Raw genomic sequence first — 27,880 nt, forward strand, 5'->3', positions numbered from 1 at the left:
TCAGTGGCCCCGCCCCCAGACCAGGCCACGCCCCTGCCATTAATGACGGAGCCTGGGACCCGTCTGTGTGCCCCACAAACCCACGTGTCACTCGCCCGGGAGCCGATAGAACGTGCCCCGTGTTCTATCATTTGCATGCACCGCGCAAGGGCAATGACGTCACTAGCAGTGCGCTGCTGTTCGTAGCCGGCAGTGGCAGCTTCGCACCGAGCCGGGCCACGAGGCAGCGGGCGCAGCGCTGGGGGCGGAGCTACAGGGGAGCGGCCCGGCCGGGCGGGGTGCACACTGGGGCGCCCAAGGGCTGAGATCCGGGCGGGGCAGCGTCACGCTCTGACCTCCCTGCCGCCTCCCGCCGCCGCTCCCTTGGGGCCGGGTGGCGCGGACCGGAAGCGGCTGCGCTGCCCGGATTTCCTGGGGAACACGCTCCCTGTGACGTCAGGACCTGCCACAGAGGCAGGGCGCCACCCCGGCCAAGCAAGGAGCAGAGCTAGGGTTGCCAGATGGTTTCACCAAAAATACCAGGCACACCTGACATGACATCACAATCTGCATTCCATCTGATTTAGAAAATACCAGACATTTATCAGAGGAGTCGCCGCGTTAGTCTGAATCTGCAAAAGCAGCGAGGAGCCCTGAGGCACAGAAGTCCTTGCCGCTTTCGCGGACATTTATATTTTCTCAATTTGTTTCCCGAAGAAAAAGCTGAAAGCCTGGACCGTCCAGTTCAAAACCGGACACCTGGCAACCATAAGCAGAGTGGTGCCTTGTCGGAGCGGTTCCAGCCTCCACTCTGCTGTCCTTCCTCTGCCCCACGTACCACGGGAGCTGGTGGCCTACGCTGGCTGCACCGCCGCAGGAAACCTCCAAGCCCAGTCGCTGTCCCAGCCAGGCACCCCGTGTCTGAACCCGTCCCGCCTGGCCCCGTGTCTCCTGCCTACCACCCGCTGACCTGGCACCAGCTGAGCGCTCGTACCTGGGCATCTTCCGGTCACGGTTCCCAGTCGGTTGCTGTCAGGCTGTGGACCGAGCAAACGTCACTTCCGGCCCGTGGGACTGAACGCACGTGGCGCCGGCATGATGCGAGGCCGCTCCTTGTTGCCCCACGTCGGATACAAAAGGAGCAGCTACCGCGCGGCAGTTAGAGCCTCGTGCTGAAACGTGCTGCAGCAGTGCTACTCTTCCCTGCCCCTCTCATCCCAGTTGCATGCTCCAGATGGGAGGGGAGGGGTGTCGCTTTCCAGGAGCTACTGCTGCCAGGGCACCGTCTGACTGGCACACGTCAGACGCACACGCCCGTGCCACAGCCACTCACCCTGCCAAATGCTCACACGCAGGGATGCGTGTACACACTCACAAATGCGAATTAACAGATTAACACGCCTGAGCGCCCACTCATGCCCTCGCTCAGATGCCCACACACGCATCTGCTCAATCTGCCCGCACGCAGGCACGTGCACACACACGCAAATGGACACTTGCGGACGCACACACTTGCACTCATACTTACGTGCGCACGCATGCACACCGAGTAACAGTCGCCTAGAAGGACTCACCAATAATATTAAACTCAAAAGCCAAAGATTAGATCAATTAGGAGACAACTATTCCCACGAGGCCCTAATCCATGTCTGGGGCTCCTCGGTGCTGCTGGGAGACCAAGTCTTTATTTCAATCCCAGTTTTGCCAACTCTCCGCATGCGTGACGCTAGGTCAATTGGCAGCCTACTCACTTAGTTTTCCGTATGATCCTAGACACGTTAAGTATCGCCAGCCAGGAGATTCGGGGGGGCGGCGGGGGGGGGGGGGGGGGATTAATGACATTTTTAAAAATACAAAAATCGGTGTTCAGTTTCTGTTGTAGATAAACCTATGTACTTCATATGACTTGACACTGTGCCTCTCCATATAACCTTGTAACTTTGTATTAATCCGTATGACCTTGTCACTTTGTATTAGAACCTGAATCCATATAACCTTGTAACTTAGTTTTCTACATAGGGTTCTAATACAGAGTATATAGTTAAAGAGGTAAAAATGTCATTTGCTAGGAGTAGAATAAGATCTTTCCCCCACTCTCTCCCCCCACTCTGTAATCAATTGCCCAGTTGAATGAACGAGGTGTGAATGAGTAACACTTGGGAGCCAAGCACCTCCAGAGAGCTACACCAGTTGAAAAGGGGGTGGAAGCCAGACCCAAGGTGTCAAGAGGGCTCAAGAAAGAAGAGCAGACATATTGAAGGCCTTGGGGATTAGAAGCAAGCACCTTCTTTGGAAAACACCCTCTCTTAACAGACAGCACCCACAAAGGGACCAAAGGACACAGACCCAGATTTTGAATCTGGGATATATTTGCATAAGAGGGAAGCTGCTATAAAAGTGAGTTGTCTTGCAGAGGACTCCGGGTCTCATCTTGTCACCATCGGAGCATCGATCCGGATCAGCAGAAGCCCGGCTCCACCCCTCCCCCATCTAACTCACCTGGCCAGTGAAGTTAAGGGGAGCAACAAGTTGGTAACAACAGCAAGACGGAGTGTGCTTGTGCATGTGTGTGTGTGTGTGTGTCAGAGTGAGTGCATGAGTGACACAGAATAATCAATACTTATCATATGCATGTGGTAAATAAATAAATTATTTATATATATAATGTGTGTCTGTGTGTGTGATCAATAAATGTGGCGTGTTGCCTTATCCCTCTGAAAAAGATCCCGAGTACTTCTTTTAAGTACAACACTGTGACTTTTGTACTTCGTATTTTCAAGTTCTTCCACCACGAGCCAGAGGGCCTTTTCTCAGGGACCCGTGCCACGCTCGCAAACGTCTGTGCGGCCCTCCCTCGATACTTACCTTGAGCCAATTGCTGTTTGCTCTTCTTCCATAGATCGCTGTCTGGTTTCCATCTGCCGGCAGGGTCTCGGCGGGGTGGCTCCTTTCGGTCTCTGCCACCAGGTGGCCAGCCTCTCATCTCCTCCAAGTCTACAGGGACCGAAAAAGAGACAGAGAACGCTTAGGAGCTAGGCCACCCTAGATGTGTGGAAAGGACAGACACGTGCGTCACCTGGCTGCTGCTCACTGGAGCCCAGTGTTGCCTCTAACATTTCCCCTCCAGGAGCGGAGTGAGTTTTGTCTCGTGCTCCAAGATCGAGGTCACGTGCCCTTCTTCGGACGCCTGCCAGCCAGGCGAAGACATATCTCGTCTGTGTTTTTAAAACGTTCTGGAAGAAAGAGTACTAACACAAGGGAGAATTAACAAGGTCATTTAAACTGTAAATATTTGTTTGATATGAAGTCAAATAAAAGGAAAATTAATACTGCAACATTTTCAGTGGCCAACCTCCTCTCCTCTCCTCTCCCCTCCCCTCCCCTGCCCCCTCCAGCTGGCCTAGATGATCTCTCCGGGTCCCTTATGGTAAAGCCCGCCCCGGGACCCTGTGCTGAGGTGACAAGTTCTTCACAAGATACTGGGTATGTAAACTTTCCTCCTTTAACATACACATATCAATGTTGTCTCCTCAGGATTGTCTTGAAAAACTGTATGTTTGCAGACTCCAGCCATATGAGCTGATCTTAGCTCACATGACCCCTAGATACAGGCTACATCTACACTGGCATGATTTTCCGAAAATGCTTTTAACGGAAAAGTTTTCTGTTAAAAGCATTTTTGGAAAATCGCGTCTAGATTGGCAGGACGCTTTTCCGCAAAAGCACTTTTTACGGAAAAGCGTCCGTGGCCAATCTAGACGCGCTTTTCTGCAAAAAAGCCCCAGTCGCCATTTTCGCCATCGGGGCTTTTTTGCGGAAAAGAAATCTCTGCTGTCTACACTGGCCCTTTTGCGCAGAAGTCTTTCGAAAAAAGACTTTTGCCCGAATGGGAGCAGCACAGTATTCCCGCAAAAGCACTGACAATCTTACATGAGATCGTCAGTGCTTTTGCGGAAATTCAAGCGGCCAGTGTAGACAGCTGGCAAGTTTTTCCGCAAAAGCAGATGATTAGCACACTTTCCTAGTTGAAAATCCAAGGAGAAGAAAGGGGAGAATTGCAAATCAAGACTCTCTTAAGGTGTCTGAAAGCTACTTTGGTCTGGGCCGGTACTCAGTGGTACCAAGGCAGACTTTTCTGTGGCTCGGTTGTCTAATGCCACACTAGAACAAGTCTACCACACCGAACGAAAGAGCAGACAATTACATGAAAGGGAAAAAAGGTGGCTTGGCAGAGAATTTGCTTCCGGACAAAAACAAGAGACTGCGGTGGTTAAAGAAGAACGGGAGGCATACCTGTGCATAAACCAATTCACCAGAAACCTTCTGAACAACCAGTTCAGTCACATGTCCTTACAGGGACAAGCACCTTAATGACGGTAGCCCTGACATTTTATTTTGCAGACGATTCTACTTGTGGAAGGGCTGCTGGAGTGAAACTTGAGGCCCAAGCAGGAGGAAAGTTTGATTTTCTAGTACCAAATAGAAAAACAATAATAGAACAAAAAGGCTAAAAGATGCCTAAGGGCAGAGATAGGGTCCAGAATGACTTAGACAAATTGGAGGATTGGGCCACAAGAAATCTGATGAGGTTCAACAAGGACAAGTGTAGAGTCCTGCACTTGGGATGGAAGAATCCCAAGCATAGTTACAAGCTGGGGACCAACCAGTTAAGTAGTAGTTCTGCAGACAGGGACCTGGGGGTTACAGTGGATGAGAAGCTGGAGATGAGTCAACAGTGTGCCCTTGTAGCCAAGAAGGCTAATGGCATATGAGGTTGCATTAAGAGGAGCATTGCCAGTAGATCCAGAGATGTCATTATTCCCCTTTATTCGGCTTTGGTGAGGCCACATCTGGAGTACTGTGTCCAGTTCTGGGCCCCCCACTACAGAAGGGATGTGGACACATTGGAGAGGGTCCAGCAGAGGACAACCAAAATGATTAGGGGGCTGGAGCAATTGCTCTATGAAGAGGCTGAGGGATTTAGGTTTCTTTAGTCTGAAGAGGAGACCATGAGGGGGGATTTTATAGTAGCCTTCAACTTCCTTATAAGGACACAGGAACGCAAGGTAACCTGTTCTCCCAACTCTCGCTTTCAGACGGGGTGGGGAACCTTATTGGGGGGGCGGAAGGCACACACTAGTAGGGTTGCCAGATGGTTTCAGCAAAAAAAAAAAAAAAAAAAAAAAAAAAAAAAAAAAAAAAAAAAAAAAAAAAAAAAGGCGCCAGGAAAATTTTTGTTGAGGGAAAAAAGCCAACCAAACAAAAAAACCCCACCAGGAACATTTTTGTTGAGCAAAATCCAGTTGTGACCCCTTTAATTAGTCAGCCAATCTCCCCGCCCCGGCTTATTTCTGCTGGGCGCAGAGGAAAAGCAGAAAATACTGGACATTTTCTTTGTCCGGTATTTTCTAAATTTATTTACCGGACAAAAAGTGCAACTACCGGGCTGTCTGGCTCAGTGCTAGACACCTGGCAACCCTACACACAAGTGTGAAGAAAAAAAAAATCCCAAACCCCACCATCCGCATTAACACATGCCCCAACTGAGAAGGAGGAAGAGGCTTCCCACATTCCCCTCGCACACCGGAGCTTGTGAGAAGGGGGGAGGGCGGGGGGCGGGGCGGGGCAGGCTAGCAGAATTTGTCTGCTCCAATCTGGCCACCCAGAGAAATAAAAAAGCAAATTGAAAGAGCCAGACGAATACCTAGAAACCATCTACTTCAAGACAGACCCAAGAAAACCAACAATAGAACACCACTTGTCATCACCTACAACCCCCAACTTAAACCTGTCCAACACATTATCAATAAACTACAGCCTATATTGGAACAGGATACCATACTCAAAGAGGCTCTGGGAGACAGACCCATAGTCTCCTATAGACAACCACCTAACCTCAAGATCATTCTTACCAACCACCACAGGACATACCACACTAATACCAACCCTGGTACCTTCCCTTGCAACAAACCCCGTTGCCAGCTTTGTCCACATATTCATTCTGCTGATACCATTATTGGACCCAACCAAGTGAGTTATAAGATCAAGAACACATATTCCTGCGCATCCAGAAATATAATCTATGCTATCGTGTGCCGAAAGTGTCCGTCTGCTATGTACATTGGACAAACATCTCAGACACTTCGCCAAAGGATTAATGCCCACAAAACAGATATCAGACAAGATCACAAAGAGAAAACAGTTTCTTGCCATTTTAACCAGAAAGGACACTCTCTCAATGACTTGACCACCTGCATTCTGCTACAAAGACCTTTTACATCTGCACTTGAAAGGGAATCCTCTGAACTGTCATTCATGTTAAAATTCGACACTTTCCAACAAGGACTTAAACATTTGAACTATCTCACCCATTACCAAGATAGTTTCCCCAATTATCACCTCTAATACCATTAACTCACAAACATCCCACTCTCCCTACCTCTAATATCATCAATTCACAGACACTTACCTTCCTTCCTCCCCCCCCCCCACCGCATCCCCCTCCTGTTCTGCAATGTGATTTGTCCTTTTCATATTTGTTCTTTTTTTTAATTGTATCCTTTGGTATATATGGTTGTGACTACTTTCTTCCACTATTTGATCTGAGGAAGTGGGTCTGGCCCACGAAAGCTCATCATCTAATAAACCATCTTGTTAGTCTTTAAAGTGCTACATTGTCCTGCATTTTGCTTCAACTACCCCAGACTAACACGGCTACATTTCTATCACCAATCTGGAGGGGAGCTAGAGCGTTAGTGTGGGAACCTTGAGTCTCGAGGGCCACACTCACGTGAGCTGGGGTATTAGGTTCCTCACCCCTGCTTTAAAAACAAAACCTCTTACTCTTAAAAATCGATTCCCGTATCTCTGGTCGGACCAGCTTCACGTAGGTCCTCGTGGATGGAAAACTGCAGCAAACTGTATGAACAGAAACAAACAGAAGCCCCAATCACAGCTGGAGGTGGGGCGAGGCTGCCCCAGCAGGGACACAACGGGGCAGCCGCCCACCACCAGATCAGGAAAACAACCGCGCCATTCCCCGTCCAGCAGGAAGGCGAGTGCCGCTGCAAGGCTCCGCAACGGAGGTGGGCGGCAGAGGGGTGTTTGTGCGCGGCCGCGCGCCTTCAGCGGCAACTCCCCTGGTGCCCCCTTCTCTAGTCCAGCCAGGCCTAAAATGCTCAGTGCTTAGAAGGCGGGTGGGGAACCTAAGGCCTGGGTGCTTGGGGCTCCTCCACCGTCGCCCCCTCCCCACGCCGTGGGGCTGGAGCGCACAAAGCGACTAGGCTGGGCCCTGCAGTGCTCTGGCGCCAGGGGGACGTTTCTCCGCTCAGCTGGGGGCCAGGCAGGGAGGCTTTTCTGTCGGTTGGTTTGTCTGTCACCTGTTTGCCCCCCAATTCTCAGCCACTCCCCCCCCCTCCCCACACGCCCCCACCCAGGACGCTCTCGGCCTCTGCAGGAGGCACAGCCGGGCACTGGGTGGCACTGCGGGCAGCCAGGGCCAGAGCATCCCCCCCCCACAGCGCCCCCCGCCGAACTGCCCCCCCCCCCGGGCACAGGGGGGATTCAGCGGGCACCCGGCCCCGCCCCCAGGCAGCGAGCAGCGCAGGGAGCAGGGCTCAGGCCGCCCCACCCCCCCGCGTGCGGGACACGTTCTGTGCGTGCCCCGCCCGCGGGAACCACCCCTCGAGGGCGCGCGGCTCCCCGGCGGGGGGAGGGGGCACGTGACACTCCCGCGCCCCGGTGGCCCGCAGCCCCCCCTCCCCGAGACACCCACGTGACTGGAGCCCGGGTCAGCTCCCGCGCCCCAAAGGGGGGGCCACAGCCCCGTTCCCCCGGCACCACGTGGGGGGAGGGGTCACAGGGGCGCTGCTCCCCGGGGAGGCAGAAATCGCCCCCCCCACCTCCTCCAGGGGCCGCCCCGCCGATGTCCAGCCTGGGGCCCGGAGAGAAGCAGGCGGGGGGGGGGGGCTCCACGTCACTGCCAGCTCCCGCCCCGCCCCCCAGGCTCCGCCCCTCAGCGCCCCCCGCAGCGTTTTCCCGCCCGCCTCGTCAGCGCGAGCGTCCCGGGAGTTTCCCGCCCAGCCAGCGCCGCCCGCGCCTGCGCTCTCCCGCGCCCTGGCCCCTCCCCCCTCCTAGTGCCAAGGCCCCCCCCGGCCCCTCACCCCCTCCTGCCCCGTCAGTGCCAAGCACCCCCCCGGCCCCTCACCCCCTCCTGCCCCCCCAGTGCCGAGCACCCCCCCGGCCCCTCACCCCCTCCTGCCCCCCCAGTGCCGAGCACCCCCCCGGCCCCTCACCCCCTCCTTCCCCCCCAGTGCCAAGCACCCCCCGACCCCTCACCCCCTCCTGCCCCCCAGTGCCGAGCATCCCCCCGGCCCCTTACCCCCTCCTGCCCCCCCAGTGCCAAGCACCCCCCCGGCTCCTTACCCCCTCCTGCCCCCCCAGTGCCGAGCACCCCCCGGCCCCTCACCCCCTCCTTCCCCCCCAGTGCCAAGCACCCCCCGACCCCTCACCCCCTCCTGCCCCCCCAGTGCCGAGCATCCCCCCGGCCCCTTACCCCCTCCTGCCCCCCCAGTGCCAAGCACCCCCCCGGCTCCTTACCCCCTCCTGCCCCCCCAGTGCCGAGCATCCCCCCGGCCCCTTATCCCCTCCTGCCCCCCCAGTGCCGAGCACCCCCCCGGCCCCTCACCCCCTCCTGTCCCCCCAGTGCCAAGCACCCCCCGGCCCCTCACCCCCAGCCTGCTCCTACACCTCACCCCTGTCCAGACACCCCACCCCCAGCCCGCTCCCCCACCTTCCCTCGCGCCCCCTCCTCCCCCGGGCCAGACACCCCTCCCCCAGCCCGCTCCCCCACCTTCCCTCGCGCCCCCTCCTCTCCCGGGCCAGACACCAACAAGGGGCGGGCTGGGGGCGGGGCAGCTTCGCACTCGGACCCAGGATTCGCTCGCGCCCCCGCGCGCTCCTCGGACCTTCCTGTCATGGCGGCGCCGGCCGCCCAGTCAGACAACGCCCCCCTGCGACAGCCCATTGGCCGAACCAGAGGCAGGATCCCCTTTGCTGACAGCCCATTGGGCGACACTATCCTCCGCCAAGGCTGTCTTCCGAAAGCCCATTGGCTGGCACACAGCCAGGAACCACCCCTAAGTCACAGACAATTCGAGGACAGAGCAGTCCATTAAGATCCACCCCGGACAGCCTATTGGTCGAGAGCAGTGGCAGGTCATTCCCCCTAGTCACACCGCATTCGCAGACAGAGCTGTCCGTTAAGATGCAGCCGGGTCAGCCTATTGGGTGCCTCTGATTCAGAACACGCCCCTTAGTCACAGCCCATTCGCGGACAGAAGAGTCTGTTATAATCCACCCCGGACAACCTATTGGCCGCCAGCAGCCCCAGAACACGCCTTTAGTCACCGCCCATTGGCGCACGGAGCAGTCCGTTAAGAGTCACCTCGGACAGCCTCAGATTGGGCGCCACAGATTCCGAACACGCCCTTGACTCTCAGCCCATTCGCGGACAGAACAGTCTGTTACGATCAGTCTGGGACAGTCTCTTGGCCAGCCTTAGTGTAGGGATAACATAGTCAAGTATTAAACATGATTCCCCCAAGTGGAAGTGACTCCCCAGAATTTGTTCCCCACAACTAAAAGTCTAAGGAGGAGAAGTTTGTTAAGTAGAAAAAGCATAGAAGTGTTTAGATTTATTCTTGTGAAAGTGTTTAGATTTAGTGTTATCAAGCTTGAGAAGTGTTTATTATTATTATTATTATTATTAGTTAGGATTGTTTAATTATAAATCTAAACATTTTTGCCCCTCTAGAATATAATTGGTTAGGAATGTAATATTAGGTCATGTAACTTCAAACTGTTAAAAATATACTACTATGTAGCCAGAAACAGCTCCCCTCGCTGTGCGCCAGGGCACGCTCAAACTTACTGTTACACAATTGACAACCGTTCTCTTCAAAGCATTGTGAAGCACTTAACCCTAATCGCAAAGTGAAGCATTGTAACTATAACAGTAACTAACTCAGCGCTCAGAGAGAGAATGTTTTAAGAAATGCCACCCAGAAACTTTTGTAACTTTTTGTAACTACAACTCTTGTATTATTATGCAAAATACTGTATGGGAAACATTCATTAGGGAATGTACGTAAGAGAGAGAGTGCTTGGACGATGAATGAATGGTTCTGAGAGGTGCCAGCCTGAGAATGCAGCAACAAAGGGCTGAAGAAGGTGTCAGGTGCCAGTGCAACCAAAAGGTGTCAAGTGGAGAAAACCAAGTACTGGAGATCCACCCGATGAGATCACTGACGAGCACCTGGCAGCCACCCTGGACATCAGCATGATGCAGCAATTCCCATAGACTGGCATAGGAAGAAATTCTTATAAGAACTGGACTAAAAGACTATGGAGTCAGAGTCCAAGGTTCTGCTGCCAGCCCATCAGGAGCTTGAGATGCGCATCCGATCAGGACTTCGCTCCCCACTCCCATCACTTGTGTACAGAATACCTGGCCAGTATTCTGTCACAAGCAACTTCCAGGCTGGGAACTATAACAAATACACAGAACTTGAATGAATGGATGAACGATTGACTGAATATTTATCTATATAAGTGTATAAGGGTTAAGCAGTGATAGGACTAAGTAGCTAAACAACGTTGTTTGCTTCTATCTTTTCTTTATTCTTTATCTTTACAATAAATGTGGCTTTTTGCCTTATCCCCCTCATAAGATCCTGCTTGCTTTTATTGGTACAACATTTGCATTAGGACACGCCCCTGAGTCACGCTCCATTGGCGGACAGAGCAGTCCGTTAAGAACCACCAGAGACAGCCTTTTGGCCGACAGCAGTGTCAGGATGCGCCCCTTAGTCACACCCCATTTGCTGACAGAGCAGTCCGTTAAGATTGACTGGTTGGAGCTGGGCAGGAGCACCGGCCACGGCGCAGTTTAGGGGGCGGGGCCACGGCTGGTCCTGCGGGTGACGGGCGGGAGTGGCCGGCCGGGCTGAAGCGCAGCCTGGGCCCCACTGGGGAGCGAGAGGCAGGTGCCTGGTCCAGGGGAGGGGATGAGGTGATTGCAGAGGAGGAAACTGAGGCACGGGGGGGGGGGGAGAGCCAGGGAAAGCAGAGCTGGTGGGGCTGAGGCCGGTCCATGTCGGTTCACAGAGCAGCCGATGGACTCCTGAATTCTCAGCGGCTACTCGATGACGCCGCAGTCCCGGGGCCGGTGTGACGTCACAAACAGCTGCCGTCGCAATTGGCTCACCGTAGCCGTTTCTGACACACACACGAGCCGCTCTGATTTGGCTTCTAACACTTTTAGCTGCTCAGTTCTGCAAGCGCGGAGAGGAAGCCGCGTCTGATAGATGGAGGTTCTCCGCGACACATTTGGCAGCCTGGACCCCGTAAGCTGAGAGATTTCCAGACCCGACACTTATCTCCCTGTCAGCGATGGCTGCTCCGCTGCCAGACGGACGGTTCTCGCTTCGATCAAGCTCCCGAGCTCGCTGTTTTCGTTTCCGTTCCATCCCCAGGAGGGAGGACACCGGGAGGGTTGACTTCTTATCGCTCGCTACCGAACACAGCAGAGGGGAAAAAACAAACAACTTAGCGTTTCAGTCCGCAAGGACGCGGCATCGCTTCTCCTCCCACCATCGCACCGCAGCCTCCCACCATCGGCCACCCCCTCCCGTTGCCACTACAGGAACGGGGAGTGAAAGGAGGCCTTGAATCTCTATCCACGCTCTGTTGAACCGCCTACTGCCCCTTCACCAGTCCCCAAGCCACCAGGCTCCGTGCCCCAGCAGGAAGCTCTCTGCCTCAGAAGAAACATACTGCCAGGATGCTTGAAGATTTCAAAGCACTCATCTCTTACTCACACAGAGCCATGGGAAGGCCGAACGCTGAGGACCCTTCACGTGTTCCGAGAATCACGTCCAGGCAGCTCAAGTCCATCTCGGACGGTATCTTCTCAGCCCACTGCCCAGCCAGTTTCCCAGCTGTTACCCAGTCTGGAGCCAGCAAAGCCCTCGGGCAGGAGTGACAGCAAAGGGCTAGGACCCAGAAGCCGTGTCCAGGGGTCAGTCTGGAGTGCTGTACAAAGCCCAGGACCATCCACATATCCTGTGTGGTGCAACCTGCTGAGTGGAGACAAAGGCTCAGGGCTGCTCTCATACCCTGATCAGACACTTTACTGAATGTGGTGCAGGGAAAAGGTGGACTGATGGCTCCCATGAATGGGGGTGCAGACTGGAGTGACGAAGGGCCCCGGGATAAGAATATGGATGGGGGTGCAGGCTGGGGGGAGGAAGGGCCCCGGGATAAGCATATGGACGGGGGTGCAGGCTGGGGAGAGGAAGGGCCCCGGGATAAGAGTATGGACGGGGTGCAGGCTGGGGTGAGGAAGCAGGAGGGGAGGGGGCTGCACGGAGCCTGGAGTGCGGGATGAGGGGGCCATGGGCAGGAGGGGAGAGGGCTGCGCGGAGCCTGGATTGCGGGATGAGGGGGCCGGGGGCAGGAGGGGAGAGGGCTGTGCGGAGCGTGGTGTGTGGGATGAGGGGGCCGGGGGCAGGAGGGGAGAGGGCTGCGCGGAGCCTGGAGTGTGGGATGAGGGGGCCGGGGGCAGGAGGGGAGAGGGCTGCGCGGAGCCTGGAAATAACGAGCTTCTTACTTTGCCTGCTGTCAAAGGGCAAGACTGGGGCCACGTGGCGTGCGGAGGAGGGACAGCGGCTGGGGGCGATGGAATTACACGTGCATTACCTGCAATGACCACCGAGCGGCACTGTGGAGGCGCTACGGAATTACACGTGCATTACCTGCAATGACCACCGAGCGGCACTGTGGAGGCGCTACGGAATTACACGTGCATTACCTGCAATGACCACCGAGCGGCACTGTGGAGGCGCTACGGAATTACACGTGCATTACCTGCAATGACCACCGAGCAGCACTGTGGAGGCGCTACGGAATTACACGTGCATTACCGGCAATGACCACCGAGCGGCACTGTGGAGGCGCTTCGGAATTACACGTGCATTACCTGCAATGACCACCGAGCGGCACTGTGGAGGCGCTACGGAATTACACGTGCATTACCCGCAATGACCACCGAGCGGCACTGTGGAGGCGCTTCGGAATTACACGTGCATTACCTGCAATGACCACCGAGCGGCACTGTGGAGGCGCTTCGGAATTACACGTGCATTACCCGCAATGACCACCGAGCGGCACTGTGGAGGCGCTTCGGAATTACACGTGCATTACCTGCAATGACCACCGAGCGGCACTGTGGAGGCGCTACGGAATTACACGTGCATTACCTGCAATGACCACCGAGCGGCACTGTGGAGGCGCTTCGGAATTACACGTGCATTACCGGCAATGACCACCGAGCGGCACTGTGGAGGTGCTACGGAATTACACGTGCATTACCCGCAATGACCACCGAGCGGCACTGTGGGGGCGCTACGGAATTACACGTGCATTACCGCCGGTGACTACCGAGCGGCACTGTTGCTCTGCTAAGGGCCGTTATTTCCAAATAAAAAAGATTGTTCTTAGGGTAGAAATGCCCCATTCCGAACTAAGAACACGCTGGGCGGGGCTATGCCGGGGGGCGGGGCTATGATAGGGGCGGGGCGCGCTGCGACGTGCCCCGGGAGGCCGCACTATGAGAACTACAAGTCCCAGGATGCGTCGCTGACACTTGGAGTGACACGAGCGCGGGACCAACCGCGTCGCTCCCTGGTCAATGCCCCGTTGTGATGTCACTTCCGCTGCACCCGCCCAATCGAACAGCGCCGGGCCTGCCCTGGCCCTGCAATGGCCGATGGGAGCTGCGGACAGGGGCACTCAGTTTCCCACAAGCCACTGCGGCTACTTTCCCTACCCCCCCTCATCCCGCCCCTCCCCATTGCTGGGCGGGGCTCCTGCCTCAGAGACGGCAGCGTCCGCAGCTGATGCCCCGCCCCCACTCGGGAGAGGAGACTCCGCGGCAACCCCTCCCCCCCAAACTCCTCCCCGCCCCGTGCAGTCCGATCCCCCCCAAACTCCTCTCCGCCCCGTGTAGTCTGATCCCCCCAAACTCCTCCCCGCCCCGTGCAGTCTGATCCCCCCAAACTTCCCCCCGCCCCGTGCAGTCTGATCCCCTCCCCAAACTCCTCTCCGCCCCGTGTAGTCTGATCCCCTCCCCAAACTCCTCTCCGCCCCGTGCAGTCTGATCCCCCCCCAAACTCCTCCCCGCCCCGTGCAGTCTGATCCCCCCCATTCCTCCCTGCCCCGTGCAGTCTGATCCGCCCCCCAGACTCCTCCCCCGCAGAGCCTGGATTGCGGGATGAGGGGGGCAGGAGGGGAGAGGGCTGTGCGGAGCCTGCAGTGCGGGATGAGGGAGCCATGGGCAGGAGGGGAGAGGGCTGCGCGGAGCCTGCAGTGCGGGATGAGGGGGCCATGGGCAGGAGGGGAGAGGGCTGCGCGGAGCCTGCAGTGCGGGATGAGGGGGCCATGGGCAGGAGGGGAGAGGGCTGCGCGGAGCCTGCAGTGCGGGATGAGGGGGCCGGGGGCAGGAGGGGAGAGGGCTGCGCGGAGCCTGGAGTGCGGGATGAGGGGGCCGGGGGCAGGAGGGGAGAGGGCTGCGCGGAGCCTGGAAATAACGAGCTTCTTACTTTGCCTGCTGTCAAAGGGCAAGACTGGGGCCACGTGGGGTGCGGAGCAGGGACAGCAGCTGGGGGCGATGGAATTACACGTGCATTACCTGCAATGACCACCGAGCGGCACTGTGGAGGCGCTTCGGAATTACACGTGCATTACCCGCAATGACCACCGAGCGGCACTGTGGAGGCGCTTCGGAATTACACGTGCATTACCTGCAATGACCACCCAGCGGCACTGTGGAGGCGCTTCGGAATTACACGTGCATTACCCGCAATGACCACCGAGCAGGCGCTTCGGAATTACACGTGCATTACCTGCAATGACCACCGAGCGGCACTGTGGAGGCGCTACGGAATTACACGTGCATTACCGCCGGTAACCACCGAGCGGCACTGTTGCTCTGCTAAGGGCCGTTATTTCCAAATAAAAAAGATTGTCCTTAGGGTAGAAATGCCCCGTTCCGAACTAAGACCCTCTGAGCATAGACACTGAATCCATGTCACACAGGAAATGGTATTTCAATGGAAATGTTCTACAGCACAAGCCTTACAAAGTACGTACTCCCCGCAGTCACTCCCAATGGAGTCCCGGGAAGCACTGGGGAGTAACTAACCGCACCTCTATAAGACGTTCAAAATAACGGGCTTGCCTTGTGGATGCTCACGTTATCACTTTTCTTAAGTGATGTATTTCAGAATAACAGGCTTCTTATTTTTTGTGACATGAGAGTTTATTGTTCCAGAATAATGCCATTGTAGAAATTGCTCTTTTTATATAGCAATATTGTGGGTGCTCCACTGTCGCTATTTACAAATAGCTCCTTCCTAGGGCCATTAAAGTAATTACGCTCTAGTGTTTCCTGGAGCTCTAAATCAAGGTAGCACAGCCACTTTAGGGAAGCCTGCCTCAGAGTAATTAAAACCAGCCAAAATATCTGAGAAGCCTTGTATTCTGAAATAGAATATGCTATTCTGAAATTGTAATGGGGAAATGCTAAAACAAGTGTGTAGTGTAGACATACTTTGACTCAAAGTAGCATGTCCTTACTAAGGGAGCCTACCTCTCACAAATTTTGATGCTTCCCTGTTGTGGGAACACACTATTTTGAAAAAATATTTTCAAATACTTTAACCCCCAAAACACCTTATTTGAAATAATTCCCCAGTGTGAACATAGCCAAACATTACAGCTACAATGTAATGCTTGGCTATTTCCATAGATCCAAGAATCCCAAAATATCAATCCATGCTTTTCTTTCTTCTATTAATAAACCTTTAGATTCTAAAGGATTGGCCCTGCGTGATCTTGTGGGTAAGATCCAAAGTGTAAACTGACCGGGGATTTGTGGCTGGTTCTTTGGGACCGGAAAGACCCGTTCGGGGAAGGTGAGATTGGGTTCTACAACCCCCTCACCTGTGTGCAGGCCCGGGGCTAATTGTGGCACAGGGAGAGCTGGGGTGTCTGAGGGGTTTTGCTCCTGAGGCTTCTGGCTGGCCACATTGGCAGCTAAAGCACTCAGTGTGACCGGTTTATGGCCTATTTGGGAAAGGCTTCCAGTCTGGGGCTGTAAGGAGCCCCGAGTTTTGAGCAATTCGCCCTGAGCGGACGCCCTCAGCTGTGCCAAGACCTGGCCCGGTCCGTCACAGCCACCTTCCCAGCTCACCTCAACCCTCACCCTACCTTCTCCCCAGTCATCTTTCAACACATAAGGACCCCCTCACCCACCCTCCTCTTCCTCCCTAACGGCCCCCAGCCCAACACGCTCTTGATCAAACAAGTTTTTCCGACACTGATAAACCTCATTCCATGAGGAATAAGCCCTCCATTGTTTCAATTGTTTCCATTTTCTTTTGAAATAATGCAATTGCTGTGTGGATGCTACTGTTGTTCTGCCAGAATAATGTCCCTTATTCCAGAAAAATGGTACAGTGTAGACACACCCTTAGGGTATGTCTACACTGCAGCACTAATTCGAACTAAGCTAATTCGAATTAGTGCATCTAGACCTAAAAACTAATTCGAATTAGCATTTTGCTAATTGGAAATAGCGTATCCACATTGAGTGGACCCTGAACCGAAGTTAAGGCTGGCCAGAACCAGTGCCTGCAGGGCATCAGGTTAGGACTTAGAGTGTGGAGCTGCTGCCTCCGTCTAGCCGAGGGTTGTGTTTAAAGGAACCCGACCCCCACCCCGGACAGACAGTTCTCAGGGTTCCCCACTTGCTTGTCTACCTCGATAAGGGACAGCAAAGCAGTCCTGTCTTGGAGTGCCCACACTCGGCACATCAAAGCACTTGGCCATCAGCCCGGCTGCACTTGCCGCAGGCTGCCATCCAAGGGGATCAATTGGGAGGCTGTCAGGATCCAGGAGGCCCTGCAGGAGAGCTTCCACCCCGAGGAGCCCGCAGAGCCACCCCAGTCCTCCCCATCAGGGGCTCATGCCCCATTCCTCCCTAACCTCCTTCCACTTACCCTTCCCTAGCCCCCTTCCTGATGTAAAAAATAAATGACACGTGTGTTGTTAAATAAAGAGAGTTTCTATTTTTGAAAACTGAGGGGTGGGGATTAACCTCTGGGGAGACTGGTAAAAGGTGGTGGCAGAGGGGAAGAGAGAGGGGAGGTGGAAACCTGGGAGGAGGGAGCTGGAAGGGGGAAGCCAGGGGAAGGAGGAGGAGGGGAAGTATAAAACTATGGTACGCCATATCTTCAGTACTGTGTACAGATGTGGTCTCCTCACCTCAAAAAAGATATTTTGGCCTTGGAAAGGGTTCAGAAAAGGGCAACTACAATGATTAGGGGTTTGGAGCAGGTCCCATATGAAGAGAGGCTAAAGAGACTGGGACTTTTCAGCTTAGAAACGAGGAGACTGAGGGGGATATGATAGAGGTCTATAAAATCATGAGTGGTGTGGAGAGGGTGAATATAGAAAAGTTCTTTACTAGTTCCCATAATATAAGAACTAGAGGACACCAAATGAAATTAATGGGTAGCAGGTTTAAACCTAATACAAGAAAGGTCTTCACACAGCGCACAGTCAACCTGTGGCACTCCTTGCCAGAGGATGCTGTGAAGGCTAGGACTAGAACAGAGTTTAAAAAAAAAACTAGATAAATTCATGGAGGTTAGGTCCATAAAAGGCTATTAGCCTGGGGGAAGGAAGAAATGGTTGCCCTGGCCTCTGTTTGTCAAAGGCTGGAGATGGATGGCAGGAGACAAATTGCTTGATCATTGTCTTCGGTCCACCCCTTCTGGGGCACCTGGCACTGGCCACTGTTGGCAGACAGGCTACTGGGCTAGATGGCCCTTTGGTCTGACCCAGTATAGCCATTCTTATGTTCTTATCAGTATCAGAAGTGCACCGATGGATACGGAGCACGCAGCTCCGCGGGATCTGGTGCTTCTGGGGCGATGACTTAAAAGCCAGCTCCCCACGCGCACAGGCTCTCACCTCCCCCCAGCCCTTGCTGACTCTGTATTAGAGACAGCAAGGGGGAGGGAAGCGTGTGTAGTTGTCAGGATTAACCGATAAGCCCAGGCTTATCAGTTAATCGTATACACGACTATACGCTAACATCCCATTCACCGAGTGTCACTGTTAACATTTCTGTAACGCAGTAAGTGCATTGCCGGGAGCAGGTACGCCTTGAGAGGCCTCCAAGCTTACCCAGTACATGGAGAGACCTTTTTTCAAAGGCCCAGCTTCTGATGGGTTTGGTCCTCCTTCTGGGATGCCACCGGATGTGGTGGGATTTCACTGAGACTACTTGCTCCACTAGCCTTGGCTGCCTCTCCCTGTTTTGCTGACTTAGGCTCTCTGGCCTCTGGGAGCCCACGCAGGTTGGGAAGCACCAAGTGTAGAAACACAGAGTCTGGAAACAGCTCTATACGGTAAGGCTTAGCTAGAAAATCGTCCAGCACTCAATTGCAGTTCCCCTCCGGAAAGTACACCCAAAATAATATTATCTGACGCGGGAGAGAAATCACTACAATGCAAGCTCATACGTTTGCCCATCCCCTCAATGAGGAGTAACATACGCACAACTTCTCCCGCTCCCCTCCTGCTGTTAGAAATTACACAAACTACATTTGTTTGATTATAATCTAGCTTTTACAGTTGAGAGATTGCTGTCGTTTATCAAAACAAAATAAAGCACGCATACCGTGTATTGGTGTAGGCATGCATGGAGGAAGGGCAGCGTTAGGAGTGCAGGTTGCCATGGGATGTGGGTGTAGAAAGGAAGAGAAGGGGGGTGGGACCCAATGGATGGGAGCATGGATTGGAAGGGTCTGGAGTGTGGGATGGCTTGGGATGGGGGCTTGTTGAGGAGGAAGAGGAGAGTGGTTGAGGGAGTCCTTACGTGTGGAAGGAGGCCTGGGGGGAAGGTAGTGATGGGGGTCACATGGCAGGCGGGATGGGAGTGTGGGGGGAGGGACTGTGGGTTGGGAAGGAAAGAAACGGGGTTTAAGGGTCCTATAGATGGGGGAAAGGTAGGGATAGGGATAGACTGCGGGATGGGGGAGTGTTCTAGGGAGGAAAAAGAGGGGCTGATGGGCCCCGTGAAGGGAGGGATGCTCTGGGGTTGCAGGTTGCTCTGAGTCTGTGGAGAGAAGAAGGGAAACTGAGGGACACCAGGACTAGGGGGTATGGGCTAGGGAAGAGCACTGGTGGGGGAGCAGCTTGTGTGAGGGGGATGTTGAAATGTACTGCGGGAGTGGAACCTCCGCTCGGACTCGCTGTCTCAGCAAACGTGACTTCCCTTCCTAGACCTGAGTGGGCCGTAAGCTGAGAGATTTCCAGACCCGATACTTATCTCCTGGTCAGCGATGGCTGCTCCGCTCCCAGCTGGAAGGTTCTCGCCTCGCTTCGACCAAGCTCCCGAGCTCGCTGTTCTCGTTTCCGTTCCATCCCCAGACGGGAGGACATCGGGAGGGTTGACTTCTTATCGCTCGCTACCGAACACAGCAGAGGGGAAAAAACAAACAAACAACTTAGCTTTTCAGTCCGCAAGGACGCGGCATCGCTTCTCCTCCCGCCATCGCACCGCAGCCTCCCACCATCGGCCACCCCCTGCCGCTGCCACTCCAGGAACGGGGAGAGAAAGGAGGCCTTGAATCTCTATCCACGCTCTGTTGAACCGCCTACTGCCCCTTCACCAGTCCCCAAGCCACCAGGCTCCGTGCCCCAGCAGGAAGCTCTCTGCCTCAGAAGAAACATACTGCCAGGACGCTTGAAGATTTCAAAGCACGCATCTCTTACTCACACAGAGCCATGGGAAGGCCGAACGCTGAGGACCCTTCACGTGTTCCGAGAATCACGTCCAGGCAGCTCAAGTCCATCTCGGGCGGTTTCTTCTCCGCCCGCGGCCCCGCACTGATTCCTCTGCAAGGGCGGCAGAAAAAGCGCAGCGTGAGCTCTCACTCGCTAAGGTCTGTGGCTGCGGGAATTCTTGCCTTTAGCCCCATGGTCACCAACCAATAGAGCCTCAACATCTACCGGTAGATCGTGATCTAAGAGTAGCTCTTCAGCCCTCTCTGAACTGCGTGCGTGCACAGTACATTTACATTAGATTTCCTCATTTGAGGAGCAGCTACTCACCGAGCAACAACACAGGTGTGTAGCTGCAAGGAATGGTGGGAGCTGGGAGGTCTGGAGGACTGAAACACCCCAGCCAGCTGACTGTGGCTTTCAGCAGAAAGACGCTGCCCCGCGCTCCAGCTGATCGGCGGCTTCTCCTCTGCCCCTGCCCACGTGGAGCTTGGTGCACCCTGCCTGAGCGCCATGACCAGCTCTCCGGGCAGCCGCTTCTCTTCACTCCAGCCTGGCTGCCCTGCGGTCAGTCCGGAGGGAGCGCGGGTCGGAGGCTTCCCTCCGTGGCTGGTGTAGGGAACTCCCTGCCCCCAACCTTGTTTCCTGTCCCCCGCCCTCCTTGCCCCGTTCCCTCTCCCTTGCCCCCCCCCCACCCCGCTGTCTAACCCTTCCCCGCTCTGCAGAAACTTGTCCCACGGCACCCTGCCCCCCCTGCAGGAACCGGTTCCCTCTGGCACCCTGTCTCCTACTGCAGAAACCTGTCTCCCCCCCCCCCCCCAGGACCCTGTCCCCTGCTGCAGAAACCTGTCCTGGCACCCTGCCCCCTCTCCCCTGCCCCCACTGGCACCCTGTTCCCTGTCCCAGAACCCACTAGCACCCCTCCCCAGTATTGTGTCCCCTGCTCCCAAAGGACTTTTCTATGCGTCAGTGACCCCTGACTCAAGGCAGGTTCCCTGCCATTCTCATAAATAAAGACAATGCAGAAACTTTTTGTGCTTAACATAGTATTTTATTTAAAAATGGAGCTTGGCCAACAAACCCCCAATTGGGGCCAAGCCCCCATCTGGCCACAACCACTCCTGCACTCCCCCTTCCCCAGGCCCTAGATCTGAGCCTATCAAACACTGGAACCCCCTGCCCTGAGCCCTTCACATACCCCAACCCAAATTCCTGCACCCTCACATCCACAAGCCTGTGACTTGCTTAGTATCCCAACACCGCCCAGCCTGGAGCCCCCTCCCCGAGCCAGTGTCCCCTTCTCCACCTCCTCCTCCATCAAGATTTCCTCCCAGAGCTTGCACCTCTCACCCCTTCCCACACCCAAATCCCTCATTCCCACCGCAGAGACTACACATCCTGTCTCAACCCAGCGGGGGTCCGGCTAGACTGCAGGAGTTTTTCAGGATTCTGGAGATATCTCAGAAAAACTCTTCTGCATCCAGGGTTGCGTTTGTTCTTCCGCTTTTTTAGTGTAAGAACAATCTGGCTCTTTCGGTCACCCCTATATTCCTCTTTCCCCAAGGAATAAGGTGGCTTCCAGAAGAAGGGTTTTTTTTCCTGACATTTGGTCCAGTCTGGACAGGCCAAATGTTGGAAAAACCTCATTCTACAGAAGAATTGGTTTTTTTTAAAGAAAAGTAGCAGTATAAGGATTGGGGACAGCAAGTGATGGAGAGGAGGAGAATAGAGAGAACGGGGCTTCAAGGAAGGGGCAGGGCAGTAAATCTTGGCTTGGTCTGTCATTTAAAAGTGATCTTGGCTGTAAAAAGGTTGGAGACCACTGCTTAGGCCCCCCCCCGCCCCGCCCCTCTGTATCGGGTCCATTACAACAATACTGAGTCCGTCCGCCATGACGCACCACTGGTCTCCCGTGCGCGACTGGCGTACCTGCACAATTCCCCTTAGCTCCTGGGCCCTTAACCCGTGGAGATGCTCACCTGGAATGCCTGTACGTGTCCTGTACAAGGACATGGCAGAAGCAGAGCAAGGACAAAGACACAGACAGAAACAGACAGACAGAACGTATTGGCCAATACGAGAGAGCAACAAGAGAGAAACACACCAGAGGCAGCTTGCGTGGGAGGGGAGGGGTTGAATACACTTGGTGGTCAGGGAAGGGGGTGCAGATTGGGAAGGGGGTGCAGAATGGACTGGGGGTGGGGAATGCACTGAGGTGGGAGAAGGGGGTGCAGGTCGGGCGGGGGGTGCAGAATGGATTGGGGGTGGGGAAAGGGGTTCAGATTGGGCAGGGGGTGCAGAATGGACTGGGGGTGGGGAAAGGGATGCAGATTGGGCGGGGGGTGCAGAATGGACTGGGGGTGGGGAAAGGGATGCAGATTGGGCGGGGGGTGCAGAATGGACTGGGGGTGGGGAAAGGGATGCAGATTGGGCGGGGGGTGCAGAATGGACTGGGGGTGGGGAAGGCGGTGCAGGTTGGGCTGGGAGTGAGGAATGCACTGAGGTGGGAGAAGGGGGTGCAGGTTGGGCGGGGGGTGCAGAATGGACTGGGGGTGGGGAAGGGGGTGCAGGTCGGGCGGGGGGGGCCGTGCAGAGGGCGCGGGCAGACGTGAGCAGGGCCTGAGTAGCGCTGCCGGGACGTCCTGAGATGCAGGTGGGGGCGGAGAGAAGCTGGAACACGCTGGGCGGGGCTACGCCGGGGGGCGGGGCTATGATAGGGGCGGGGCGCGCTGCGACGTGCCCCGGGAGGCCGCACTATGAGAACTACAAGTCCCAGGATGCGTCGCTCACACTTGGAGTGACACGAGCGCGGGACCAACCGCGTCGCTCCCTGGTCAATGCCCCGTTGTGATGTCACTTCCGCTGCACCCGCCCGACCGAACAGCGCCGGGCCTGCCCTGGCCCTGCAATGGCCGATGGGAGCTGCGGACAGGGGCACTCAGTTTCCCATAAGCCACTGCGGCTACTTTCCCTACCCCCCCTCATCCCGCCCCTCCCCATTGCTGGGCGGGGCTCCTGCCTCAGAGCCGGGAGCGTCCGCGTCTGATGTCCCGCCCCCACTCGGGAGAGGAGACTCCGCGGCAACCCTTCCCCCCCAAACTCCTCCCCCCCCCGTGCAGTCTGATCCCCCCCAAACTCCTCCCCGCCCCGTGCAGTCTGATCCCTCCCCCCAAACTCCTCCCTGCCCCGTGCAGTCTGATCTCCTACCCCCCCAAACGCCTCTCCGCCCCATGCACTCTGATCCCCCCCCAAACTCCTCTCTGCCCTGTGCAGTCTGAACCCCCCCAAACTCCTCCCCGCCCCGTGCAGTCTGCTCCCCCGCAAACTCCTCCCCGCCCCGTGCAGTCTGATCCCCCCCCAAACACCTCCCTGCCCTGTTCAGTCTGAACCCCTCCCCAAACTCCTCCCTGCCCCGTGCAGTCTGATCCCCCCAAACTCCTCCCCGCCCCGTTCAGTCTGAACCCCTCCCCAAACTCCTCCCCCCCCCCCCCCCCGGTGCAGTCTGATCTCCTCCCCCCCCAACTCCTCCCCGCCCCGTGCAGTCTGATCCCCCCCCCAAACTCCTCCCCGCCCCGTGCAGTCTGAACCCCCCCAAACTCCTCCCCGCCCCGTGCAGTCTGCTCCCCCGCAAACTCCTCCCCCCGTGCAGTCTGATCTCCTACCGCCAGCGAAACTCCTCTCCGCCCCCTGCAGTCTGATCCCCTACCCCCCTAACTGCTCTCCGCCCCATGCAGTCTGAACCCCCCCAAACTCCTCCCCGCCCCATGCAGTCTGCTCCCCCGCAAACTCCTCCCCGCCCCGTGCAGTCTGATCCCTCCCAAAGTCCTCCCCCCGTGCAGTCTGATCTCCTACCCCCCACGAAACTCCTCTCCGCCCCCTGCAGTCTGATCCCCTACCCCCCTAACTCCTCTCCGCCCCATGCCGTATGATCCCCCCTCACCAAACTCCTCCCCGCCCCGTGCAGTCTGCTTCCCCCCAAACTCCTCTCCATGCAGTCTGATCCCCCCACCACCCCCAAACTCCTCTCCGCCCCATGCAGTCTGCTCCCCCCAACACCAAATTTCCCAGCCGGCTTGTGCAGGGACTGGCAGCGGGACAGGCTGATGCTGCTGTTGCCTTCGAAAGTGCAGCGGGGAGCGTGAGGCGGGTGTGGGGGGAGGGGGGCGGCTGCCTCTGCTGCGTCCCGTTCACAAGCCCAGAGGGGCCGCGCGAGGATTTTCCGGAGACCCCGAGGAGTTTTCTGCCGCTCACTTCTGTGTCCCAGCTGAGTTCCTGCCAGTCAGTGGCCCCGCCCCCAGATCAGGCCCCGCCCCTGCCATTAATGACGGAGCCTGGGGCCCGTCTGTGTGCCACACAAACCCACGTGTCACTCGCCGGGGAGCCGATAGAACGTGCCCCGCGTTCCATCATTTGCATGCACCGCGCCAGGGCAATGACGTCACTAGCAGTGCGCTGCTGTTCGTAGCCGGCAGTGGCAGCTTCGCACCGAGCCGGGCCACGAGGCAGCGGGCGCAGCGCTGGGGGCGGAGCTACAGGGGAGCGGCCCGACTGGGCGGGGTGCACACTGGGGCGCCCAAGGGCTGAGATCCGGGCGGGGCAGCGTCACGCTCTGACCTCCCTGCCGCCTCCCGCCGCCGCTCCCTTGGGGCCGGGTGGCGCGGACCGGAAGCCGCTGCACTGCCCGGATTTCCTGGGGAACACGCTCCCTGTGACGTCAGGACCTGCCACAGAGGCAGGGCGCCACCCCGGCCAAGCAAGGAGCAGAGCTAGGGTTGCCAGATGGTTTCACCAAAAATACCAGGCACACCTGACATGACATCACAATCTGCATTCCATCTGATTTAGAAAATACCAGACATTTATCAGAGGAGTCGCCGCGTTAGTCTGAATCTGCAAAAGCAGCGAGGAGCCCTGTGGCACAGAAGTCCTTGCCGCTTTCGCGGACATTTATATTTTCTCAATTTGTTTCCCGAAGAAAAAGCTGAAAGCCTGGACCGTCCAGTTCAAAACCGGACACCTGGCAACCATAAGCAGAGTGGTGCCTTGTCGGAGCGGTTCCAGCCTCCGCTCTGCTGTCCTTCCTCTGCCCCACGTACCACGGGAGCTGGTGGCCTACGCTGGCTGCACCGCCGCAGGAAACCTCCAAGCCCAGTCGCTGTCCCAGCCAGGCACCCCGTGTCTGAACCCGTCTCCTGCCTACCACCCGCTGACCTGACACCAGCTGAGCGCTCGTACCTGGGCACCTTTCGGTCACGGTTCCCAGTCGGTTGCTGTCAGGCTGTGGACCGAGCAAACGTCACTTCCAGTCCGTGGGACTGAACGCACGTGGCGCCGGCATGATGCGAGGCCGCTCCTTGTTGCCCCACGTCGGATACAAAAGGAGCAGCTACCGCGCGGCAGTTAGAGCCTCGTGCTGAAACGCGCTGCAGCAGTTCTACTCTTCCCTGCCCCTCTCATCCCAGTTGCATGCTCCAGATGGGAGGGGAGGGGTGTCGCTTTCCAGGAGCTACTGCTGCCAGGGCACCGTCTGACTGGCACACGTCAGATGCACACGCCCGTGCCACAGCCACTCACCCTGCCAAATGCTCACACGCAGGGATGCGTGTACACACTCACAAACGCGAATTAACAGATTAACACGCCTGGGCGCCCACTCATGCCCCCGCTGAGATGCCCACACACGCATCTGCTCAATCTGCCCGCACGCAGGCACGTGCACACACACGCAAATGGACGCTTGCGGACGCACACACTTGCACTCATACTTACGTGCGCACGCATGCACGCCGAGTAACAGTCGCCTAGAAGGACTCACCAATAATATCAAACTCAAAAGCCAAAGATTAGATCAATTAGGAGACAACTATTCCCACGAGGCCCTAATCCATGGCTGGGGCTCCTCGGTGCTGCTGGGAGACCAAGTCTTTATTTCAATCCCAGTTTTGCCAACTCTCCGCATGCGTGACGCTAGGTCAATTGGCAGCCTACTCACTTAGTTTTCCGTATGATCCTAGACACGTTAAGTATCGCCAGCCAGGAGATTCGGGGGGCGGCGGGGGGGGGGGATTAATGACATTTTTAAAAATACAAAAATCGGTGTTCAGTTTCTGTTGTAGATAAATCTATGTACTTCATATGACTTGACACTGTGCCTCTCCATATAACCTTGTAACTTTGTATTAATCCATATGACCTTGTCACTTTGTATTAGAACCTGACTCCATATAACCTTGTAACTTAGTTTTCTACATAGGGTTCTAATACAGAGTATATAGTTAAAGAGGTAAAAATGTCATTTGCTAGGAGTAGAATAAGATCTTTCCCCCACTCTCTCCCCCCACTCTGTAATCAATTGCCCAGTTGAATGAACGAGGTGTGAATGAGTAACACTTGGGAGCCAAGCACCTCCAGAGAGCTACACCAGTTGAAAAGGGGGTGGAAGCCAGACCCAAGGTGTCAAGAGGGCTCAAGAAAGAAGAGCAGACATATTGAAGGCCTTGGGGATTAGAAGCAAGCACCTTCTTTGGAAAACACCCTCTCTTAACAGACAGCACCCACAAAGGGACCAAAGGACACAGACCCAGATTTTGAATCTGGGATATATTTGCATAAGAGGGAAGCTGCTATAAAAGTGAGTTGTCTTGCAGAGGACTCCGGGTCTCATCTTGTCACCATCGGAGCATCGATCCGGATCAGCAGAAGCCCGGCTCCACCCCTCCCCCATCTAACTCACCTGGCCAGTGAAGTTAAGGGGAGCAACAAGTTGGTAACAACAGCAAGACGGAGTGTGCTTGTGCACGTGTGTGTGTGTGTGTGTGTGTGTGTGTGTGTGTGTGTGTGAGAGTGAGTGCGTGAGTGACACAGAATAATCAATACTTATCATATGCATGTGGTAAATAAATAAATAATTTATATATATATATAATGTGTGTGTGTGTGTGTGTGTGATCAATAAATGTGGCGTGTTGCCTTATCCCTCTGAAAAAGATCCCGAGTGCTTCTTTTAAGTACAACACTGTGACTTTTGTACTTCGTATTTTCAAGTTCTTCCACCACGAGCCAGAGGGCCTTTTCTCAGGGACCCGTGCCACGCTCGCAAACGTCTGTGCGGCCCTCCCTCGATACTTACCTTGAGCCAATTGCTATTTGCTCTTCTTCCATAGATCGCTGTCTGGTTTCCATCTGCCGGCAGGGTCTCGGGGGGGTGGCTCCTTTCGGTCTCTGCCACCACATGGCCAGCCTCTCATCTCCTCCAAGTCTACAGGGACCGAAAAAGAGACAGAGAACGCTTAGGAGCTAGGCCACCCTAGATGTGTGGAAAGGACAGACACGTGCGTCACCTGGCTGCTGCTCACTGGAGCCCAGTGTTGCCTCTAACATTTCCCCTCCAGGAGCGGAGTGAGTTTTGTCTCGTGCTCCAAGATCGAGGTCACGTGCCCTTCTTCGGACGCCTGCCAGCCAGGCGAAGACATGTCTCGTCTGTGTTTTTAAAACGTTCTGGAAGAAAGAGTACTAACACAAGGGAGAATTAACAAGGTCATTTAAACTGTAAATATTTGTTTGATATGAAGTCAAATAAAAGGAAAATTAATACTGCAACATTTTCAGTGGCCAACCTCCTCTCCTCTCCTCTCCCCTGCCCTGCCCCCTCCAGCTGGCCTAGATGATCTCTCCGGGTCCCTTATGGTAAAACCCGCCCCGGGACCCTGTGCTGAGGTGACAAGTTCTTCACAAGATACTGGGTATGTAAACTTTTTACGGAAAAGTGTCTGTGGCCAATCTAGACGCGCTTTTCTGCAAAAAAGCCCCAATCGCCATTTTCGCCATCAGGGCTTTTTTGTGGAAAAGAACTCTCTGCTGTCTACACTGGCCCTTTTGCGCAGAAGTCTTTCGGAAAAAGACTTTTGCCCGAACGGGAGCAGCATAGTATTCCCGCAAAAGCACTGACAATCTTACATGAGATCGTCAGTGCTTTTGCGGAAATTCA

At 55.6% G+C, this 27,880-nt stretch overlaps 1 long non-coding RNA gene across 4 annotated transcripts; it reads right to left on the reverse strand.

Annotated features, from left to right (window-relative positions):
• Positions 1-9,804: 9,804 nt before the first annotated feature.
• Positions 9,805-27,514, reverse strand: LOC142825722 (uncharacterized). 4 transcript variants are annotated; one of them, XR_012900081.1, is made up of 4 exons: positions 27,234-27,514; positions 27,023-27,151; positions 11,859-12,116; positions 9,805-11,551 (listed from the first exon to the last, which is right to left on the reverse strand). It is a non-coding gene; the product is annotated as an uncharacterized LOC142825722 (long non-coding RNA). The 4 variants fall into 4 exon arrangements; XR_012900079.1 differs by having other exon boundaries at positions 9,806-11,551; positions 27,023-27,514; XR_012900082.1 differs by lacking the exons at positions 27,023-27,151; positions 27,234-27,514 and adding an exon at positions 12,650-12,844 and having other exon boundaries at positions 9,806-11,551.
• Positions 27,515-27,880: the final 366 nt, after the last annotated feature.

Source organism: Pelodiscus sinensis, unplaced genomic scaffold (assembly GCF_049634645.1).
Source record: "Pelodiscus sinensis isolate JC-2024 unplaced genomic scaffold, ASM4963464v1 ctg81, whole genome shotgun sequence".
NCBI lineage: Eukaryota > Metazoa > Chordata > Testudines > Trionychidae > Pelodiscus > Pelodiscus sinensis.